The 18511-nt window shown below is 42.5% G+C and overlaps 1 protein-coding gene across 1 annotated transcript in view; it reads right to left on the bottom strand.

Annotated features, from left to right (window-relative positions):
- Positions 1–16464, bottom strand: part of SPECC1 (sperm antigen with calponin homology and coiled-coil domains 1) — a 168956-nt gene extending 152492 nt beyond the window's left edge. The window contains exon 1 of the mRNA XM_037068800.1: positions 16247–16464. The gene's annotated coding sequence lies outside the window, so the exon portion shown is untranslated. The remainder of the gene's footprint in view (positions 1–16246) is intronic.
- Between the last annotated feature and the right edge of the window lie 2047 nt (positions 16465–18511).

The following is an 18511-nucleotide window of genomic DNA, read 5'->3' as shown; positions in this document are numbered from 1 at the left end:
ACTGGGCCCCACAGGACACTCACTACACAAGGCCACTCACTCTTCCAAGATGGGAGAGGTAGCTGCTCTATCTAAAATGTAGAAACAAACACAGGGAGGTAACCAAAATGAGGAGACAAAGAAATATGCCCCCAAATGAAAGAACAGGAGAAATATCCAGAAAAAAAGAGCTAAATGAAATGGAGGCAAGCAAACTACCAGATAGAGAGTTCAAAACAATGATTATAAGGATATTCAAGGAACTCAGTGAGCATTTTGGCAGCATAAAGGACATAGAAACTGGAAAAAAGAACCAGTGAGAAATAAAGAATACGACAATGGAAATGATAGAAAATCAACAGATTAAATGAAGCAGAATATCAAATCAGCAGTTTGGAAGAGAGCAGAAAACACCCAATCAGAACACTAGAAAGAAAAAAGAATCTAAAACATGAAGACAGTTTAAAGGGCCTCTGAGACAACACCAAATGTACCAACAGTCACATCATAGAAGTACAAGGAGAGAAGGCAGGGAGCAAGAAATTGAAAACCAATTTGAATGACGGGTTATTTTTCTATCCAAGTGTTTCTCATTTCTTCATGAATTGATTTTAGAAGTTTCATTTTCCTAGAAAATTTCAATTTTATCAGTTTTCTACTTTTTGTTCTTTAAAAGATCTTTTTAAAATATATTATATTGGCCCTGGCTGGTGTAGCTCAGTGAATTGAGCGCAGGCCTGCGAACCACATGATCCCGGTTCGATTCTCAGTCAGGGCACATGCCTGGGTTGCAGGGGACTCACGAGAGGCAACCATACACTGATACTTCTCTCCTTCCCTCCCCCTCTAAAAGATAAATAAAATAAAATAAAATAATGTATATATTATGTCATTACAGTTGTCCCATTCCCCCCTTCATTCCCCTCCACCCTGAAAACCCTCTCCCCCCATCCCCCCTCTTTAGTTTATGTCCACGTGTCTCAAGTTCTTTAGATTCTATATTTTCCATACTATCTTGCCCTCCCCCCATCTATTTTTTATCTACCGTCTATGCTACTTATTCTCTGTACCTTCTCCCCCTTTCTCCTCCCACTCCCCTGTTGCTAACCCTCCATGTGTTCTTCATTTCTATGGTTCCACTCCTAATCTAGCTGTCCTCTTAGTTTGCTTTTGTTTTAGATGTGGTTGTTAATAATTGTGAGTTTGCTGTCCTTTCACTGTTTGTATTTTTTATCTTCTTTTTCTTAGATAAGTCCCTTTAACATTTCATAGAATAAGGGCTTGGTGATGATGAACTCCTTGAATTTGATCTTATCTGAGAAGCACTTTATCTGTCCTTCCACTCTAAATGAAAGCTTTGCTGGATAGAGCAATCTTGGATGTAGCTCCTTGTCTTTCATGACTTGGAATATTTCCTTCCAGCTCCTTCTTGCCTGTAAGGTCTCTTTTGAGAAATCTGCTGACAGCCTGATGGGAACTCCTTTGTAGGTGACTGTCCATTATCTCTTGCTGCTTCTAGGTTTCTCTCCTTCATTTTCATCTTGGCTAATGTAATGATGATGTGCCTTGGTGTGTTCCTTCTTGGGTCCAACTTCTTTGGGACTCTCTGAGCTTCCTGGATTTCCTGGAAGTCTATTTCCTTTGCCAGACTGGGGAAGTTCTCCTTTATTATTTGTTCAAATATGTTTTCCACTTATCACTCTTCCTTTCCCCTTCTGCTACCCCTATAATTCGGATGTTGGAACGTTTAAAGATGTCCTGAAAGTTCCTAAGGCTCTCCTCATTTTTTAAAAAATTCTTGCTTCTTCATTCTTTTCTGTTTGGTCATTTTTTTCTTCCTTCTGGTCCACTCCCTTGATTTGAGTCCCAGTTTCCTTTCCATCACTATTGGTTTTCTGTGCATTTCCCTTCATTTCAATTAGTTTAGCCTTCATTTGTTCCTCTAATTTATGACTAAAATCAACCAGTTCTGTGAGCATCCTGATCACTAGTGTTTTGAATTGTGCATTTGATAGGTTGGGTATTTCTTGGTCGCTTAGAGTTATCGGCTCTGGGGCTTTGAGTTCTTCTTGAGCCATGATGCTTTGGTCTGTTTGAGCCTGTTACATATGAGGGGCAGAGCCCTAGGTGTTCACCAGGGCGGGGCAACTCAGTCACTGGGTTATGACGCTGTATGTGGGGGCGGGGTCAAAGAGAGGCAATGGTGGTCCCCTCTGCTGCTTCCCACCGCTGGGGCTTGCACGGTCCATCTCACTGCTCACTCCTTCGCCTGGTTTATCAGTCTGGCTAAATGGTTCGTTGTTGTCGGACTTCCATGTAGTTCAATTTTGTGTTTTTGTTGCATTTTTGTTACTAAAACTTTGTTGTGTTTAAACTTGGTTGTGTGAGTAGGCACAGTGTTTCCACCTACGCCTACATCTTGGCTGGAAGTTGTTCTTTAAAACAATCTTGACATCTCTGATNTGATAGGTTGGGTATTTCTTGGTCGCTTAGGGTTATCGGCTCTGGGGCTTTGAGTTCTTCTTGAGCCATGATGCTTTGGTCTGTTTGAGCCTGTTACATATGAGGGGCAGAGCCCTAGGTGTTCACCAGGGCGGGGCAACTCAGTCACTGGGTTATGACGCTATATGTGGGCGCAGGGTCAAAGCGAGGCAATGGTGGTCCGCTCTGCTGCTTCCCACAGCTGGGGCTTGCACGGTCCGTCTCACTGCTCACTCCTTCGCCTGGTTTATCAGTCTGGCTAAATGGTTCGTTGTTGTCGGACTTCCATGTAGTTCAATTTTGTGTTTTAGTTGCATTTTTGTTACTAAAACTTTGTTGTCTTTAAACTTGGTTGTGTGAGTAGGCACAGTGTTTCCACCTACGCCTACATCTTGGCTGGAAGTTGTTCTTTAAAAAAATCTTGACATCTCTGATTATATACCTGCTTACATTGCTAATTATGGATATTCTTTGTTATATTTTAAAACTAGCCTAACTAGCTTATCTACTTCAGTGTTTTAAGAATGAACTTATTCTTAGATTTTTTTAAAGATATTTTCATTTTTTGCCCTGGCTGGTGTAGCTCAGTGGATTGAGCGCAGGCCTGCGAACCAGAGGATCTCGGTTCGATTCCCAGTCAGGGCACATGCCTAAGTTGCAGGCCAGTTCCCAACAGGGGACACAACAGAGGCAACCATACATTGATATTTCTCTCCCTCTTTCCTTCCCTTCCCCTCTAAAGAAAAATAAGTAAAATCTTTAAAAAAAAGATATTTTCATTTTTTAGAGAGAGGGGAGGGAGGGAGAAAGAGAAGGAGAGAAGCATTATTGTGTGGTTGCCTCTCACATGCCCCCAAACTGGAGACCAGGACTGCAATCCAGGGATGTGCCCTGACTGTGAATGTAACCAGTGACCATCTGGTTTGCAGGCTGGTGCTCAATCCACTGAGCCCCACCAGCCACAGCTACTCTTAGATTTTTAAATTCTAGCATTTTGCATCTTTTTTGTTTATTCATACATTCATTCATTCATTCATTCAACACACATCTGCTAAGTGCCAAACCCCTGTCAGGTGAGGTGCTGGGTGGTGAAGGTGAGAGGAAGTGAAACAGACAAGTCACAATTTACTTCCCATTAATCTGTCCTTTTAGAAAACTGACTCCTGTTTCCCAGATTTCTTTTACTGTTTATTTTCTAACTTTCTGTGTATAATAATTACTTCATTTATTTTCATTCTTTTTTTCATAACAATAGCTTTCAGAAGAATGAATTTGCTTATTATCTGTAACTTTATGAAGTACTTCAAAGTTATTATTCTAATTATTAGTCTATAAGTATAGTCTTAAGTTCCTACTTGGGTCAAAATTTCCAAATGTGTTAAGTTTTTAAAGTTTCAGCTTTTATTATCCACAATTTGATTGCATTATGATCAGAAAATGAACAGTAAAATCTCCCTTAACATATTATAATGAAGTTTTCTTTCTGGTCTAGAACAGATCAAATGCTTGAACAATCTGGAAAATTTGTTTATGTGTGATGAACTGTTGAATTCCCTCATTTAACTTGTTAGTGTTCCATTCATTTCAATATAGGAGGCCCTGCCTGACACAAGGTCCTTTGTGGTGGTGTGTGTGTCTTTAAGTGATAGCATTGTTTCAGCAGAATGACCTTTAAGTCAGACAAAGCCATGAGAGACAGCCACAATTAAAACACCTTTGTGTTACTATCCAGAAAGATACCACCTTAGGAGACAGAAAGTATAAGAAAAGCAGGTAATGATCTATCAAGTTAAAGGCTTTTGGAGTTAGGTGGGAAAATACATATTTTAAGTACCAAAGAAGTGCAAACTCTACATGATATTTAAACAGAGGTCTCGAGCTTCTTTTAGAAGCTACAAGAATTAAGTAAAATATAATTTGAATCTAAGGTACATGGGCATCTTGACCACCTCCTTCAAGTTTAGAAGTCAATGTTATGGAGAGATCATGGATATTTTGAACCTAGAAATCGACAGAGAAGCTGTCAATCAGGATGAGGGCAAAATATAGATGCCCTTAGGTAAAGGCTGAGAAAATTAGTGCACAAATTATCTTTTTTATTGCCCAAACCAAGTATGTTCAGAATATGCCCCAATCACAGCACACAGGCCTCCAGCTGATATTGAAGTCCGAAGTAAGAATCCTATCCTCATCCCTGACAAGAACCTCAGCAAACTAAGAAGGCCACCCTCAAAATTATATGCAATGAATCCCAATATTATTTATTAAAACACTTGTATAAATAACTTTTAATCCTAAAAAGATCTGGATCAAGTAGGGAAATATTTAAAAGAATGAAATAAGTATTATGTATTAAGAAATACCTGCATTTTGGAAAGAGAACATATATGTTTTGGAATATATGAGAGGACTTAAGAATCATTATGTTTATAAGAATAGTTATGAAATTTATAAGGCCTAAACTGGAACTGTTTGTCAATCACACTTTTAAAAAACAATTTAAAATATTTAAAACTTATTAACTAAGTTTGTATCTCCTTCATTAGTGATAATTAAATTTTACTGGACTCATAAATAGAATAACAAAATACTAAACCTGAAAGTCTAAAGAACAAGTCTTTTATTAGTCACAACTGTAACTGACAATTTATTAAATCAAGTATCATCTGATCATACTTTCTTACAGTATATCTATTTGTTTTCTGTCTTTATCTAGAGGAGAGGTTCTTTTTTTTTAATGGAGACTTTACTCAATCACATTACAGTAACAGATATGTCTGATATATTTTTTTACTATGTGTTATCACAGATCACCTGTTATATATATGCACATATATTAAACCTTAAAGGGCATATTTTCTTTTTTTCATCTATTTTACTGATTATGCTATTATAGTTGTCCTGTTTTCCCCTCTTTGTTCCCCTCTGCCCTGCACACTCCCTCCCACCCACATTGCCTCTCTTTAGTTCATGTCCATGGGTCATATATGTAAGTTCTTTGGCTTCTACATTTTCTATACCATTCTTAACCTCCCTGTCTATCTTCTACCTACCATTTATGCTACTTATTCTCTGAACCTTTCCCCTTTCTGTCCCTCTCCCACACCCCCACTGATAACCCTCCATGTGATCTGTATTTCTGTGATGACGTTCCTATTCTACTTCTTTGCTTATTTTGTTTTTTGTTTGGTTGTTAATAACTGTGAGTTTGTTATCATTTTATTGTTCCTATTTTTGATCTCCTTTTTTTTAGATAAGTCCCTTTAAGATTTCATGTAATGTAATGAGGGCTTGGTGATGATGAACTCCTTTAACCTGATCTTATCTGGGAAGCACTTTATCTGCCCTTTCATTCTAAATGATATCTTGGCTGGATAGAGTAATCTTGGATGTAGGTCCTTGCCTTTCATGAATACTTCTTTCCTGCCCCTTCTTGCCTGCAAGGTTTCTTTTGAGAAATCAGCTGAAAGTCTTATAGGCACTCCTTTGTAGGTGACTGTCTTTTTTTCTCTTGCTGCTTTTAAGATTCTCTCCTTATCTTTAATCTTGGGTAATGTAATTATGATGTGCCTTGTTCTGTTCCTCCTTGGGTCCAACTTCTTTGGGATTCTGTGAGCTTCCTGGATTCCTGGAAGTCCTTCACCAGATTGGGGAAGTTCTCCTTCATTATTTTTTCAAATAGGTTTTCAACTTCTTGGTCTTCCTCTTCTCCTTCTGGCACCCCTATGATTCAGATGTTGGAATGTTTCAAGATGTCCTGGAGGTTCCTAAGCCTCTCCTCATTTTTTTTTAATTATTGTTTTGTCATTCTGTTTTGGATGTTTCTTCCTTCAGCTCTAAACTGTTGATTTGAGTCCTGGTTTCCTTCCCTGTCACTGTTAGTTCCCTGTAGATTTTTCTTTATTTCACATAATGCAACCTTCATTGCTGTCTGGGTCTTTTTTATGCTGTTGGAGTACCCAGTGAGTTCCTGGAGCATTCTGATAACCAGTGTTTTGACCTGTGCATCTGATAGGTTGGCTATTTCTTCACCACTTAGTTGTATTTTTTTCTGGAGCTTTGATCTGTTCTTTCATTTGGGACATTTTTTTTATCTCAGCATGTCTGTTAGGTAGTAAGGGGTGGAGCCTTTGGTGTTCACCAGGGCTGGGCAACCCATGTCATCACTGCATTTTAACTCTGTATGTGGGGGAGGGGTCCAAGAGGGAACAGTGCTGCTTGCTCTACTCTGCTGGTTTTCAGTCACTTCCTCAGCTACCCACAAGCAAATTGGACCCTTCTGGTGCTGATTCCTGGGTGGGTGGTTTTGTGTACATTCTAGGACCCTGTGGGTCTCTCCAGTGAACTCTCTTGTGAGACTGGGAGTTTCTCCCACTGCCACCTCAACCCCCACAGGTGTTTTCAGTGAGAGATTTTGAGGCTTTATTTCCCTGTGCTGGAACTCTGGGTTGTGTGGTCTGTCTTGCCACTCCCAGTTGTTCCTCCTGGTTTATCTGCACACGAATGTGGGACCACATGGTCTGTCAGCTGCCACCTTGCTGGAACCTCCAGCCACTGCCTTGGCACAAGTACTCTCTGCCCAGCTGCCCATCTCTGCCCCTCCTACTGCTCTGGATGAATGTTTCTTCTTTAACTCCTTGGTTCTGGGACTGCTATACAGTTCGATTTTCTCAGTCCTGGTTGTTTTTTGTTTTTAAGTTTGTTGTTGTCCTTCTTTTGGTTATCAAGGAGGAGGCACAATATGTCCATCTTGGCCGGAAGTTCCAAAGGGCATATTTTCCAAGGTATGCCTCTCAGAATACTAGCTCTACTTGAAATTCTTCCATGAAACAAAATATGTATGAGAAAAGTGCATACTATACTCTCCTCTCAGTTAATACTGTAAGAATTATGAATTCCTGAAATCTGAATCTAACACAACAGAAACCACTAACTCATCTGCCCAAGTCCTCCAGCCAACTCCACACCTCTCCCCCTTAAGCTGGCCCCAAACTTCTGTGAATAAGAAGAAACAAGGAACAAAATACTTTGGAAATAGAAACTATAGTTAATAAAAAACTTTAAATTCATTTTAAACTAAAAACTGGAAGAAAAAGGTGAATATGGAGATGATAGAATACATGAAAATTTGATGACATAGAGAATCAGTAGAAACACTGCAGCCAAAGCAAAGGAAATGTAAAAACAAAAAGGGAAAAGGGATCCACAAAGCAGTGTGCTAACTTGAAAGTGAGACAGGACCAAAAGGCAACCAAGTCTAAACTAAGACAAGAAGTTAGAGGAAAGGCTGGGAATAGTAACATCAACAGCATTCCATGTGTAAGCCTGTCCTGACCCTTTTTACCTTTTTTTTTCCATTTATTATCTTTTATTTTTTATTTTTTTAATGTATTTTATTGACTATACTATTACAGTTGTTCTATTCCCCCCTTCATTCCCCTCCACCCGCACCCTCNGATTAGGGGACAGTCACCTACAAAGGAGGTGACTGTCCCCTTATCTCTTGCTGCTTCTAGGATTCTCTCCTTCATTTTCATCTTGGCTAATGTAATTATGATGTGCCTTGGTGTGTTCCTTCTTGGGTCCAACTTCTTTGGCACTCTCTGAGCTTCCTGGATTTCCTGGAAGTCTATTTCCTTTGCCAGACTGGGGAAGTTCTCCTTTATTATTTGTTCAAATACGTTTTCCACTCGTGGCTGTTTCTTTCCCCCTTCTGGTACCCCTATAATCCGGATGTTGGAACGTTTAAAGATGTCCTGGAGGTTCCTAAGCCTCTCATTTTTTTGAATTCTCATTTCTTCATTCCTTTCTGGTTGGATATTTCGTTCTTCCTTCTGGTCCATTCCATTGATTTGAGTCCCCGTTTCCTTTCCATCACTATTGGTTTCCTGGACATCTCCCTTCATTTCAATTAGTTTAGCCTTCATATGTTCCTCTAATTTGTGACTATAATCAACCAGTTCTGTTAGCATCCTGATAAATAGTGTCTTCAATTGTGCTTCTGAGAGGCTGGCAATTTCTTGGTCGCTTAGAGTTATTGGCTCTGGGACTTTGAGTTCGTCTTGTGCTATCTTTTGGGCTGTTCGTGCCTGGTCCGTAGCAGGATCAGAGCCCTAAAGTGTTCACTAGCGCAGGGCAACTAAGTCGCTGGGTTGTGACGTTGTATGTGGGGGCGGGGTCAAAGAGGGACAATGGCTTCCCGCCTGCCGCCTGCTGCCTGCCACCGCGTCCCCCACCAGTGCCGCAGCCACCACCGTCACCAGGCCCACGCGTTTCGTTCCACTGCATGCGAGTGTGCCACCGCCGTCAGCCCTCCACCACTGGGTTCGCCCCCTGGGGCCTGCGTGGTCCGTCTCACTGTGCGCGAATGTGCGATCGCAGTCAGTCTGCCCCACACCCTGACTGGTTCCGGGTTGCCTGCGTGCCTAGGTCGGGGGATCTGTCCTGCCCGACCCAGCTCCGCTGGTGGCTCCGCCTCTCTTACTGTCCCCGTTGAACGGTTCGTAGTTGTTGGACTTCCGTATAATTCAGTTTTCTGGTCTTTGGGTGTGTCCTTGTTCTCCAAACCTTTGTTGTATTCAAACTTGGTTGTGGGAGAAGGCACAGTGTTTCCACCTATGCCTCCATCTTGGCGGAAGTCCCGCCCTTTTTACCTTTTAACCTACAAATCACCACAGCACTCCTAGGAGGTATGTTACATAACCCCCTCTTTTCTAGATGAAGAAACTGAGGCTCAAAGCACTTAAGTCATTTGCCTAAAATCTCAGGGCTATAAAGTGACAAAACTGAGATTATGAATAGGCAGTCTGGCTCCAAAGCCCAAACTCAAAGCCCACCTTGCTTTCTGTCTTCAAGAAGAAAATAATTCTCTGTAACAATTTGTAAAATCAAGAAGCTAGATAATAGGTTAAAAGCACGTTAAGATAGCTTGAAAAGAAAATATAACACTTGTACTAACTCCTTTCCAATCTCCTTACTCCTTCTAGTTCTTTTAAAATAATACTGTCTGCCACAAACCACAATTTAAGCAATGTAAGATTACATTTCCTTCTCTGTAAACCTCAATGCACTACCTGATTCTTCAATCAATAATACCTATTGGATCCTAATATTTTAAATGCTTATTGTTTTTCAATTTTTAGAATTAACCTATAAACAATGCACAGAAAATTTAATAATACTCATTACAAAGCAAAATGTTCTAGCCATGTAAAAGGCTGAGAGGCAGACTAGGGGTAGGGTGTGAAGGATGCTGGGGAAAAAGGCAGAAGAAATTTAAGGGAAATCATCTCCTCATTTACCTAGGCAAGATGATTAGTCAAGAAATACAGGGAGTAAGTGATAGAAGATTTCCTTAAAATTTTTAAGTTTTTAAAGTAAAAATTTCATACAACAAACTTGAAAAAAATTTTACAGTGAACAACTATATATCCATCACCTGTACTGCATTTTACTATACTATCAAGAAATTCAGAAAATTTAAGTATGACTTGCAAAAATTGGGGGTGTGGTGAGAGGAATATAGCAGCAAAAAATGCACTCAATTTCTCAACTTTCAAAGTAAGGGCTGGTAAATAGTCTCAAAAGTCAATAAATCAAGAAGAGTATAGATACAGCATATAATATAGAATTATCAGAGGACTTCTGCCAAGATGGAGGTGTAGGTGGAAACACTGTGCCTTCTCCCACAACCAAGTTTGAATACAACAAAGGTTTAGAGAACAAAGATGCAGCCAAAGAACAGAAAACTGAACTATACAGAAGTCTGACAACAACAAACCGATCAACCGGGACCGGTAAGAGGGGCGGAGCCAGCAGCGGAGCAGGGTCGGGCAGGAAGGACCCCCCTACCCACGCGACCCAGGCAAACCAGGAGACCCAGGAGACCCAGGAGACCCAGGCACGCAGGCAGCCAGGGTAGCATCCCAGACCCAGTGAAGGTGAGGGGCAGGCTGAGCGCAGTCACACATTCACGCGCAGATAAACCAGCAGAGGTGTGAGCAGTGAGATGGACCCCCGCAGGCCCCAGCTGCGGACTGTGCAGGCCCTAGTGGAGGACTACGCAGGCCTCAGTGGCAAACCCAGTGAGGGTGCGGGGCAAGCTGACCTCGGTTGCACATTCGCACTCGCAGATAAACCAGCAAAGAAATGAGCAGTAAGATGGAGGCTCCGGTGGCAGAAGGAAGCAGAGGGGAACGCCACTGATTTCCTTTGACCCCACCCCAACTTGCAGCGTCACAACCCAGTGACTGAGTTGCCCCACCCTGGTGAACACCCAGGGCTCCGCTCCTCATACGTAACAGGCATGAACAGTCCAAAATATGGCTCAAGAAGAACTCAAAGCCCCAGAGCCAGTAACTCTAAGTGACCAGGAAATAGCAAACCTTTCAGATGCACAATTCAAGACACTAGTGATCAGGATGCTCACAGAACTGGTTGATTTTAGCCACAAATTAGAGGAACATATGAAGGCTAAACTAATTGAAATGAAGGGAAATGCACAGGAAACCAATAGTGATGGAAAGGAAACTGGGACTCATATCAAGGGGGTGGATCAGAAGGACGAAAGAAATGACCAAACAGGAAAAAGTGAAGTTACAAGAATTCAAAAAAATGAGGAGAGGCTTAGGAACCTTCAGGACATCTTTACACGTTCCAACATCCAAATTATAGGGGTAGCAGAAGGGGAAAAGAAACAGCCACGAGTGGAAAACATATTTGAACAAATAATAAAGGAGAACTTCCCCAGTCTGGCAAAGGAAATGGACTTCCAGGAAATCCAGGAAGCTCAGAGAGTCCCAAAGAAGTTGGACCCAAGAAGGAACCCACCAAAGCACATCATCATTACATTGCCCAAGACTAAAATAAGGAGAGAATCCTAGAAGTAGAAAGAGATAAGGGGACAGTCACCTACAAAGGAGTTCCCATCAGATTGTCAGCAGATTTCTCAAAAGAGACCTTACAGGTAAGAAGGGGCTGGAAAGAAGTATTCCAAGTCATGAAATCCGAAGACCTACATCCAAGATTGCTCTATCCAGCAAAGCTTTCATTTAGAATGGAAAGGCAGATAAAGTGCTTCTCAGATAAGATCAAATTCAAGGAGTTCATCATCACCAAGCCCTTATTATATGAAATGTTAAAGGAACTTATATAAGAAAAAGGAGTTGAAAATATGAACAGTGAAAGGACAGCAAACTCACAGTTATTAACAACCACACCTAAAACAAAAGCAAACCAAGAGGACAGCTAGATCAGGAGTGGAACCATAGAAATGAAGAACACATGGAGTGTTAGCAACAGGGGAGTGGGAGGAGGAAAAGGGGGGAGAAGGTACAGAAAATAGCATAGACAGTAGGTAGAAAATAGATAGGGGGAGGGCAAGAATAGTAGGGGAAATATAGAATCTAAAGAACTTGAGACACATGGTCATAAACTAAAGGGGGGGAAGGGTGGAGGAGGGGGTGTGCAGGGTGGAGGGGAATGAAGGGGGGTATTAGAACAACTGTAATGGTATAATCAATAAAATATATTAAAAAAAGCAAAGTTTGCCATTACCCCCCCAAAAAAAATAAATCAACCTAAAAAAATAATAATATAGAATTATCAGACAACCACTATTCCTTTAAATACCTAAAAAATAAAATGTACTCATAGATCGAGAGAGGAACAAATAGATGAATAGATATATGAATAAAGAAAACATAGCAAAATATTAATTACGGAATCTCAGTGGTGGATATGTGCCTATTTACTATATGTGTCTTTCAATTTTTCTGATTAAAACTTTTGTAATAAAATATTGATACAAATGTGGTTGACAGTAGTCATGTCTGGAAAGAGATGAGACATTCACCAGAATCCACCCATGTTGTCCTCTGCTTGGAGATAATTTCCAGTCCTTAGCATCCAGGTGAGGCTACATGACCATGGAGGCCAGTGGAACGTGGGTAGAAACTGTTTGTACAATGTCTAGGCCAAGCTCCTAACATCTCCTCAGGATCTTCTGCATGCCTGTTCTATCCTCCTGACTGCTGGCAGATCCAGTGCAACTCAGGAGCCAGGCATTGAAGACCAGTTCACCAGCCTGAAACTCTAACACCTGTAACTACCCAGACTGACACCAACTCACACTAGACTATGACATGAAGAATAAATCAATATTTTTGAGATTTCTCTTTGATCACAGCATTAATTATAACTAATATAGAGTAGGACCTGAAGGTGTATGGGAAGAAGCTTTTACTTTTGTTTCATATCATTTGAGGTCACTGTTTAAACACACACATGAAAATTTAAACCAAACAGTGAGGAGCTAGCAGTTACAGAGGAGAAAACCTTCTAAGCCCACCTTCTACCAAGACCTGTTCAGCATACTGGGCACCTTTGTGTGACTATAAAAAGGCAAAAGTGCAAAATGGCACCCTTTCCTCTGGAATGATACAACCTCAGCTGGGCCCACTCACCCCTTTCTCCCAGAGGCTTTTGAACAGTGCACAACCTGCATGATGACAGCCAGCAGCCCTCTCTGATAATGCAGACACGGGACAACCTGGTAGAAATTGAAGGATGTTCACTGGGACATTCTAAGTTAGAGACGTGTTCATCAACGTGTTCTGATTCCAGCTGCCCTCAATCATGCTAATATTCTTGTCTTTTACTTGAGCCATTTCTCTTGCCTATTCTGCAATAGCACAATAGTCACAGTGGCCCAACTCAGAGGTTCATAGATACCACCAAAGAGGAATCTTGCTGCTCCCACTACCAATTCCAGAGCTAGAAAAGAGGCAGCAGCTAAGACCCTGTCTACCACTTCAGGTGCTCCAGAGAGAAGGGACCTGGAAGAGACTGGGCACTACCAACCCTTTTAAGCCAAGGGGGGAGGCTTAGATGGAGATTTTACCTCATTTACCCTTTAAATACACCACCTGCACTCCTGCCCCCAAAACTGAGGTCCTGTGGAAGCCAGCCATGAGATGTGTCATTGAATCTCTACTGGAGAAAGGACTTAGCATTTGGCTGCAAGGACTGTAGTTAGCTGACACCTCCAGCTGGATCCCAGGATCCCAGGGCCACCAGGATCCTAGGACTCAATCTGGCTTTTGAGCTGAAGGCACATTCTTTCCAGGTAGCCTCTAGCAGTGACTGACCACAACAAGAGGACCAGGACTGGCCATTTCTGCCAGATCTGGGACTCCTTTAAGGGGCAGTCTGTTCTGAAACTCCCTAATCTGTGGTCCAAGATTTCGGCAGATCTGCATCATTATCTGAGGCTCTCGCGGACCAAACCTGCTGCCTCCCCCTCTTCCTTTCTTATGTGTTGGATTGCATCATGGAGCAGGGGTATCTAACCTTTTGGCATCTCTAGGCCACAGTGAATAACTGTTTTGGGCCATACATTAAATATATTGAGACACAGAATCACAAAAAAATCTCATAATGATTTAAGTAAATTTATAATTTTGTGTTGGATTGCATTTATAGCCATCCTGAGCTACACATGGCTTATGGGCTGCAGTTGGACACCCTCTGGTACAGCTTTCCTGGCCCAGTTCTGCCTCTCACCCCTTTTGTCTTTCTTAGGTGTTACTCTCTAATAGACCTCATTCATTCCTAATTCTCTTTAAAGGTTTGTATCTCAAAGACCAAAACTGACACAATACAGAAACTGTAAAAGTCAAACTAGGGCGTTGTTCTTGCCTCCCTCCCTCATCCAGCCTCCCTCTACTTTCCCTTTACCTGTATCACTAATCCTTGGGCCCCTTGCTCTGAACCAGAAGTGCCCACTGAAGTACTTCTGATTCTGGTCCAGTGCACAACCGCCTTATTTCAGCCTCCATAGCAGAGCAGGTTGAAGATACATTAATCTTAACCAAAACTCCAATTTCCAGGATCTCACTGATGCATTCGATAGCATTTCATCACAGCATTAAAAGATCAATTAAAATTATACTCACACTTTCAACCAACGATAGTCCAGCATTCAAAGACTTTCCTAAGATTTTTCTAGTCTTATTTGCAGCAAATCAGACTGAGTACCCATTCTGAGATGATATGATATGATCTGCACTCTTTGAAAAATGCAGTAAAATAAATCACTGTCATAAAAGTCTCCTTTTCATCTCCTATCCATTAGAGTGTGTTAAAAAGCATGGTCACTTAGAAATTGGAACACAAGTGCCCAAGTAACCCTTAAAAGCTCTAAGAAGGGGGACAATCTCTTCCCAATATTGATACAAAGGAAACAATACACAGGGGTTTTCACAATACCTGGGGAGTTGTGTAATAATGAAAGCTGTTTTTAAAATGTTACGTATCATTTACCTAATAGTTTATCACAGGGCTGTTTATGACAAAGGCATCCTTTTTGCAAATATTGGTTATTCCCCCCAAAGAAGTTTGGGTGAGCAGTGTGTAATTTAGACAATAACCTCTATGTAATCCATGCAATCACCCCATCTCAAAAACTTTTCTTCACAGTATTTCCATATAGCAAAACTTGCGATCCTGGTGTTGTGGCAGTCCAAGGTGGCACCACCTCAGCTCAGCTCAGCCCAGCCCAGCCCTGCCCCAGGGATATGGCGCACGCTTGCTTGGCCTCCCTGCCAAGACCCACAGCTGAAGCCCTGGGGGGTGAGTTCAAGGAATAAGTCAATTGGACAAATTGCTCCACCTCTCAGAACCTCATTTCCTCATTCAATTCAAATTTAAGTTACTCCCTCAAAAAATTTTTTAGAGTTCTGGCTCTATCATAAAAAACACTGTCTTGTCACCTGCCACCCAAGGACTCCTGCATTATGTCGACTATCTCTTCCCAGTCAATAAAGATGCAATTTTTGAGGCTAAATAAAATCCCATTTGCTTCACGTGACGGTACAGAAAAGTTCTGTTTTGTTTTTAAATGCAACCCCATTATCAGCATCAGAATCTAAATCTGTGCTGGAAGCCACGATGAAAACTGACTCAAGCTGACTCTCCAACAAACTCGTTTAATTTCTGAGAAAATAACAATTTTATAAACCGGAGAAGTTTTTGGTATCCCAGAACATGCACAGGCTATTCTGAGTAGGAAACAGTCACAATCAAGTCCTTGGTCTAACTGTAAGTCTGCTGGGCGAGTTATCCAACAAACTCGTTTAATTTCTGAGAAAATAACAATTTTATAAACCGGAGAAGTTTTTGGTATCCCAGAACATGCACAGGCTATTCTGAGTAGGAAACAGTTGCAATCAAGTCCTTGGTCTAACCGTAAGTCTGCTGGGCGAGTTATCACCTTCCACAGGACTGCAGAAAGTGTGTGGTATGTAAATTATGCGCTGCAAAATGGACAATGAACCAGAAAACGACCGCCAAGGCACACTTTTCGTTGCAAATGCCTAAAAAGTCTGCAAGAACTGCCTAAACACGGCTTACAAGACTCCCTCTCCAGGTGGCAGACAAGAGGACCAAGTCGGAGTCCAGCATAAAATCTTTACACAAGACCCCACGCCCGACCCTCTCCACTCCCGGCCTACTCGCCCCTTCCCGCCCCCATCGCTGCGTCCAGTCGGATCCAGGGCTTCCAGGTACATGACTACAGTGAGTGGCATTTCCATGTGACGGAGCAGCACGGGTAATTTCACAACGCTATTACCGCATTCCAAAGGCAAGACTCACATCCCGGGAACTTCACCTTTCCACTCGCCCCCTCGGCGCCTGCACGCTACGAGGCTGCCGTCGGCCGTGGAGGCGGGTGGGGGAAGGGCGCCCGGCCAGAGGGGGCGCCGCGACCCGGGCCCACCGCACAGACCTGGTTCCGGATCTTCAGGCCGCCCGGAGTGGTTGCCCATGCTCGGGCGACTCGGCAGCTGCCACCTGGTCGGTCTCAGACAAGGCGTCCAACGCGCGGCAGCTCGCGCTAGCTCCGGCTGGCTAGGCAGCTGCGTCCGGCGGGTCAGCTCCAGTCAAAGAAAAGGGTGGGCACCTTCCAGTCCCCGGCGGCCGCCCGCCGAGTAGCTCCGAGCCCAGCAGGCGGGACCCGCCCCCTCATCTGCATACCGCCCCGCCCAGTTCAGTTCTCCGGGCCCGCCAGGCGCGGCCTGCCCACCCTCATCTGCATACGGCCCCCGCCTCCGCCTAGGGCTCGGAAGTGTCCGGAGGCACTCCCTGGCGTGGGGTGGAGGGGATGCACCGCTGACAGACTTCTGGCCTCTTGGTCGGGCTCTGAGCACTGCGGCGGGACAGCGCTGGGCAAATCCAACTGCGGAAGGCTGAAGCCAAGCGCCACCTGGCAGGCGTAATCCTGAGCCTTGAATTAAATCTGTGAGGACCAGGAAAGCCTAGGTCGGCATTAGGACAGGCGCTTATTAACTGTTTTTGGCGTAAGAAGTGAATGAATCAATGGGCGGATGAGCAACCCCTCAGAAGGTGAAGAGAAATAACGCTTTCACAAAGATTATTCAAGATGATACCACCGCTACTAAAAATCCATACCAGTCCTAAGTGATAACTGTTTTGCTGCGATCAGAAATGGCTGACTTGGGAAAATTACCCCAAACTTTTATAGTTAATCTTACAGTAAAAAAGCACTTAGAATTAAACCTTATTGTGAAAAAATATACAATAAAATCATGAGTGGAATGAGTAGCTCTACCTCCCCCATCACTTGAGCACCGTGGTCCATTCTCAGTTCTCATGTTATCAGCATCTTACATCACCATTTACCACCCTCAACTCCTCACAGCAGTAGAATCATCTGGCTTTTAGAACACCACACTCTCCTAGTTTTCTCCCCACATCTTGGGTCACCTCTTCTCAGTTCCCGTTACTGGTTTTCCTGTAGTGCCCTAAAGCTCAGTCATCTCTGTCTAACCTGGCCATCTCTTCTCTAACTTGGCCATTGCAACAAACTCGAAGCTTTAAAATATCACCAATATATCTTCAGTCCTCTCTCCTGAGCTCCAGATTCATTTACCCAACTACCTTCTTGACACTCCACTTAGATGTCTTAATAGGCATCTCCAATTTAACTGGAACAAAACCCGTCTTAATTTTTCTTCCATAGATGTTTCATATTGTCTTCTCCATCTCCATAAATGGAATATATTGGAATATGCATTGTAAATGCCACCCTATCTCAGCAGTTCTCACCACTTCCACTGCTGCTATGTGGTCCAAGCCATGGTCATTATATATCAGGATTACTTCAACTGCCTCCTAAACTGTCTACCTTCCTTCATCCCTGCCTCTCTGTAGTCTAATCTTCACATAACACAGTGATGCTTCTAAAACCTACGTCAAATCATACCACTTACAATGCTCTAATGGTCTTTGGTCTCATTGGAAGGAAAATCCAAAACCCTTACAATGGCACCCAAGGCCCTGAATAATCTTCCTCCCACACCCCCACCCTCCATCAGTGAACTCACTTTCCCCCTCTCATATTATCTTATTTTATTTATTTATTTACCCATTTATTCGTAAAGTATATTTTAATGCTTATGCTATTACAGTTTTCCCAGTTTTCCCCCTTACCCCCCCTCTGCCTGTACCCCCCAACCCTCCAGCATTGCCCCCCTTAGTTCATGTCCATGGGTTGTACATACAAGTTCTTTGAGTTCTCTATTTCCTATACCATTTTTGACCTCACCCCATCTATTTTACACCTATTAATTATGCTTTTCTTCCCAGTACCTTTCCCGCACTATTCCTTTCCTCCCCTTCCTCACTGAAAACCCTCCAAGTGATGTCCATTTCTCTGATTCTGTTCCTGTTCTAGTTGTTTCCTTAGTATTTGTTTTTACTGTTTTTATTTCTTTAGGTTCATTTGTTGATAGTTGTGAGTTTGTCATTTTACTGTTTATAGTTTTTTGTCTTCTTCAATTTCTTTTATAAGTCTCTTTAACATTTCATATAATAAGGGCTTGGTGATGATGAACTCCTTTAACTTCACCTTATCTGGGAAGTACTTTATCTGCCCTTCCATTCTAAATGATAGCTTTGCTGGACAGAGTAATCTTGGATGTAGGTCCTTGCCTTTCATGACTTGGAATACTTCTTTCCAGCCCCTTCTTGC

Source organism: Sturnira hondurensis, unplaced genomic scaffold, assembly GCF_014824575.4.
Source record: "Sturnira hondurensis isolate 20B ecotype Veracruz unplaced genomic scaffold, ASM1482457v3 Scaffold0018097, whole genome shotgun sequence".
In the NCBI taxonomy this organism is placed as follows: Eukaryota; Metazoa; Chordata; class Mammalia; order Chiroptera; family Phyllostomidae; genus Sturnira; species Sturnira hondurensis.
This window is presented reverse-complemented; position numbering and strand designations above follow the sequence as displayed.